Here is a 5,453-nt window from a genome sequence, read left to right as displayed (position 1 = left end):
AAAGGAATGAGAGAAAGAGCAAATTAAAGTTGTTTTCAAGTAATATTTTAAAACTGATTCAGTACATTAAAAAGGAACAACTAATCAAAAAAGATGTTGAATCCAGTATAAGTGTGATTAGTAACTATACACCTAAAATAGCTCTACATTGATCTTCAGCAAGAGAAGTTCCTACCCCAAAGCCACAGCATCTCCAGAAATAAGATGAGAAGCGAGGAGGCTCAAGATGCAGGAGATGCAGGAGATGTCTACCTGGCATTGGTCCCATTTTCCTATAAGTCTTGGGACATTTCAGAGTTTCTTTATTATTTAAAAAAATAAATAAAAATACTGTAGTCACACTTTCGTTTTCAAAAAGGATAATCATTCAGTTGATATTCGTTGTCTGCTCTAAGTCCAAGTACTACAGTGCATTCTGTGCAAACAAAATGGAAAGGCAGGCTGCTTGCCTGCAATGAGATCCATGTAAGAAACAGGTAAAACATCTCTTGTTGTCTTTAGAGCAGCAGTCCCCAACCTGCCCATCATCAGGGACCAGCCCCATGGAGGACGATCCCTCCGTGGACAGTCAGGAGTGGAGGGCTGGTCCCAGGATGGCCCAAGCACACCACATCAACCACGTGCCCCTTTTCCCCCATGCCACATCACGGTGCACAATGAAACAATGACACACTAGAGCTCCTGCTCCCATGAGAATTCAGTACCGACCCTGACCTCACAGGAAGCAGAGTCCAGGCAGCAATGTGAGTGATGGGGAGCAGCTACAAACACAGATGAAGCCTCATCCACTTGTCTGCTGCCCATGCAGAGGTAGGGGTGCGGCCAGCATGCCATGGACCAGCACTGATCTGCAGCCAGCACTGGGGACCCCTGCCTTAGAGCACATCTTGTAGACAAGATTTAGGTTGATATTCTGACCCTTCTGGACAAATTTTATCAACTGCATCCCTTCAAATGTGTCCCTGTATAATGTTCCTCTTCCCATGGGTTTCTTGGCTAGCACCACTACAAACAGAGCAGCCATAGCTATATTAGATGTAAGGCAGTGTAGCCTGATAGTTAAGGCTTGGATTCTGAGGATAGACTGTCTGGGTCTAGATCTGCACCTGCCATTTGTTCATTGTGTAATCTTGGGCAAGTTTCCTAGCCTGCCTGTTTCCTCATCTATAAAAACAGGACACACACAGGTACCCATGGTCACATGGTCACACAGTTGCTGTAAGGATGACAGGAACACTCAGAATAATGCCTGCCACATGTTAAGTGGTCAGATGATATTAGCCATGAATGTATCAAAGACCACCCATGAGCAACAGACTGTCCCAGGGATGGGAGGGGAAGAGCAAATGATCACCCAAGGGAAAAGGACCTTAGTGAGCATGTCACAGCTGATGGCACAGAGGGCTAAATGGCTCAGCGTCTTGCCTGAGGTCATGCAGGTGGTCAGCAGCAATGCCAGAGCAGACTATCTGCCACAGCACGATGCTCTCAAGGTAGAAAAAGCAAGAGAATGCCACGCAGACACTCTACTTCGGTGCACGTCAGAGGTATATCTTCTCCAGTCACTGTATGCCAGGAAGTTGTGAGTATAAACAAGGGGCGATTCTATCCACAAGATGAGGAAGCGCTGCTCCACGCACACTGTGTGTGTACGGAGACGGGAGAGGGTCGTGACAATTGCCTCCATGTCAAAGACATTAAGGCATGGCCTGTTAATGAAAAGTAGCCCGAGTAATGGAGTGCCATGCCACTGAAGCAGAGCTCACAGACACCACAGACTTAAGTCCAACACGTGGAGTCAGACGCCCTGCCCAGACAGCCTGCAGGCCCCGGATGGAGGTCACAGAAGCAGTGGAGCAGCTGGGAAGGCTATGGTGGACAAGGGATGGAGACTGGACACCAGAGATGGGCAGGTCCAGAAATAGCACCACTAGCACTTGCTGCCTGTGCCACTCCCCATTCCACCGTCCTACCTCCCAAGTCTCTCCTTCCCCATCGAGCGCTCCAGGCTGTCCTCTCCGACTTCTCACTTCCCCGCCTTTCCTCCCACTGACCTGCACAACGCTCCAATATCCTCAGGGAGCACCGCGCTTACTTGCCACAGTACCTCGGCCCCACCTCTCCTTCCTCCTGAAATGCTATGGCGGCTCTGCGGTATCTTCCCCCAACTCCAACCAAAACTGTTCGGTGAAACTCTTTTCCAAAAATGCCAGCCTTTCCATAAAACCGTCTTATAATAAAATGGCCTTTTTTCATTCCCTGCACTCCCAGGACCTTCTAGATCTTTCCAAGACAATTGAGGGCTACCTCATTCCCCATTCAAGACTCTTTCCTTACAGCCTCATATAGTGCCTAGTGAGCGGTGAATGCTCTGTCAACGCCGGTTCTAGCACAGCGGCCGTAATGCAGGCTGGGGAACCCGAGGTGCAGCAGGGGAAGCTGGGAAGGAGGGCGACAAAGAGTGAGCACAACAGCAAAGACCTCAAGTGCTTACCTTCACTGAGTCCTCAAGACAACCTTGTGAGGTAGATGCTATTATTATCAACACGTCACCGAAAACGCTGCATATTACAGAGGCAGAAACTGAGGCACAGATGAGGGGCTGAGTACCTTGCCCCAAGTCACATCTTGGGGTGTGAACTGAACTAGTCCAGCCAGCTCTGTACAGAGCTGCTCCAGTTCTATTCCTCTGAACCCAGCACCTCTGAAAAGCACTTGAGCTCTTCCACCTTTTGTAAGCATTATCTTTCTGAATCTAAATCACAGCCTCAACTTATAATTATTTTACCAAACTCCCACCTACTTCTTTCTGAGCTAGTAATTAAGGTTCCATCCTGGCCAGCTCTCCTATGATAGTAAATAACATGACAGTCTCAAATCCATACCATTGCTTAAACAGAATAATAGGTGTTCCAGATGGAATGGGCTTTGGGCCACTCACCTAACTCAACAGTTTCTATCATCTCACTTCTAAATCCTGAAATATATACCAGAATTACCTGCAAGTATGCACATATAACAACCACTCTGAATATTATTTTGATAAAATTATAGGCTTAAAATACAGTGGGAGAGGGCCAGCAGATAGTGTAGCGGATATGCCCCTGGCTTGAAAATCACACCAGGTAGGGGAACCAGCAGTTAGCATAATGGCTATGTCACTGGATTCCCACGTAGTCGACCACGGTTCGCGTCCCGGACCCGGTGGCTTAGAACTCACGCCAGGCGCGTGTGCATGCGTGCCCAAGATCCCAACAGGAGAATAGAGGAGAAGGGATTGCGGCGTGACCATCCCCCCTGGGGGGTGATTTCTTGCTTTCTGTCTCTATGTCTCTCTCTGTCTGTCTGGCGAGCGCACGCACCCTATAGCAAAAAAAACTCTCAAAAAAGAAATTTAAAAAAAAATAAATCACACCAGGTACAGGTGTATGTGTGCCCAAAATCCCAGAAGGAGAAATTAGGACTAAGGATGTCTGGCCATTCCCCCCTTGGGGGTGATTTCTCACTTTCCTTCTTGCTGTCTCTGTCTCCCTGTCTCTCCGGTGAGCTCATATGCCCTAAGGTAGAAACTTCTTAAAGGAAATTTGCCACCAGCGTGGGGGTCAGAACTTACAGCAGTGGTGGCAAAGGAGCGGCCCGGCAGTAGTACACTGCACCATTCTATGCTATTGGAGCCATATGTTAGACCAGGGTTCAGTTCCCAGGCCAACCTGTCCAAAGCAGGTGTGTGCTGGGACCAGCAGTTAGCATAATGGCTATGTCGCTGGACTCCCACACAGTCGACCGTGGTTCAAGTCCCGGACCCAGCGGCTTAAACTCACGCTGGGTGCAAGTGTGTGCGTGCCCAAGATCCCAAGAGGAGAATAGAGTGGAGGAGAAGGGATTGTGGGGTGGCCATCCCCCCTGGCGGGTGATTTCTCGCTTTCTGTCTCTCTGTCTCTGTTTTTCCGACAAGCCCATAAGAGAAAAACTTACAAAAAAAAAAAAAAAAAAAAAAAAAAAAACACCAAGCAGGTGATTGCACGTGCTGGTGATCCTCATCGGCTGGGAAGCCTGTGAGGAGCATCGCATCATGAGACTTTGGTGAGGGTGCTTGTCTTTCTCTCCTCTCATGAAAGAAAGAAGTAAGTCTTTAAAACTTTAAGTAAGTAAAGAAATGCAATATAATTACAAGGTTATTGATACACAAAGTAGCCTGTCATGTTCAATGTATTTTTTAAACAATCATAAAGGAATCTGGGGCTCCCACTCAGGATAGGAAAATACAGAAAAGACTTATATTTGGATTATAACTACATTCATTTTTTTTTCAGCAATTACTTGCATAATTTAGGTTTTAAATCATCTGGGCTGGCCCTATGGCCTAATAGTTAAGGGAGCCAGATCCTACGTGGCCAACCATGGTTCAAATACCAGCCATGGCAGCTTGAAAAAACATACCAGCCCCTGCGGGTGCCCCAAATCCTAAAAGGATGAAGAAATGGAGGAGATGGGATTGCTGCCTGACTACACCCCATTGGGGGTGGGTTCCCTCTCTCTGCCCTTTTCCTTTTCCTCTTCTTCTCTTTCTCCTTCTCCCTCTCTCTCTCTTTTCAGAGAACACATGCACCTTCTGACAAGTAATATTAATAATAATAATTAGTATTAAACATCACATCACTGAAGCAAACACTATTAATTTCGTGGATAAACCAGATTATCTTTTCACTCTTTCATCAAAACAGTCAGAGGGTTGAGGGTGGATAAAGATTTCCACTTTACAAACATATACAGTGTTCTCAGAGAAAGAAAACAGAAGAATAAATGTATCCGTAGATTCAACTTTGGAGTTAAGAGAGGCTTCCAACAGGATAGCAGACAGATTTCTGTTCCCAAGAAATTTAAAAATAGCATGCCAAAAGAAAAAAAAATTTTTTTCAAATACCAAGCAAAAACATTAACATAGCGAAGCAGAAGAGCAGGAAGCCCGAGTCTCTCCTTGAAGACAAGGCTGGGAGGTCGGCAAAAAGACACAGGAGAGAGATCACAGGAGAAAGATGACAACCAGCACGTATCCCAAACTTACCCAACTCAGTCTGTTTATGCAACTTTATTTTTCCCACGTTGCCAGTTTAAATCAGACAGCGGCTGGGCTTTCGTTGTTGCTGTTTCTGTTCTTTTGATCCCAGAACCCCATGAAAATTAAACTGTAAGTTGGATGGGATCTGGCACCTTCTCACTTTAGGAGGAAAAAAAAAAAAGTTTTAAGCTCAGGTCCCTGGTGGCTTCTTTGGGAAAATGAATAAATAATAAGTGACAGGAAAGAGAGGACGTGGGGGACGTGCCCAGCTGACGTCGGACTTCGGAAGGGGCCGCACAAGTTTCTTGCCACAACTGTCCAGATGTGCTTCATCCGATTCCCCCGCGGGGCAAGAGCCGGGGCTGCCGCGGGTGGCAGACAACCCAACTCCTTG

At 46.8% G+C, this 5,453-nt stretch overlaps 1 protein-coding gene across 3 annotated transcripts in view; it reads right to left on the bottom strand.

The window, feature by feature from the left end:
• The window catches only part of TMEM45A (transmembrane protein 45A), a 98,647-nt gene extending 93,240 nt beyond the window's left edge, over window positions 1–5,407 (bottom strand). For all 3 annotated transcript variants that reach the window (XM_006143561.3, XM_027769969.1, XM_027769971.1), the window contains exon 1: window positions 5,066–5,407. The gene's annotated coding sequence lies outside the window, so the exon portion shown is untranslated. The remainder of the gene's footprint in view (window positions 1–5,065) is intronic.
• Window positions 5,408–5,453: the final 46 nt, after the last annotated feature.

Source organism: Tupaia chinensis, unplaced genomic scaffold, assembly GCF_000334495.1.
Source record: "Tupaia chinensis unplaced genomic scaffold, TupChi_1.0 Scaffold000100_1, whole genome shotgun sequence".
NCBI lineage: Eukaryota > Metazoa > Chordata > Mammalia > Scandentia > Tupaiidae > Tupaia > Tupaia belangeri.
This window is presented reverse-complemented; position numbering and strand designations above follow the sequence as displayed.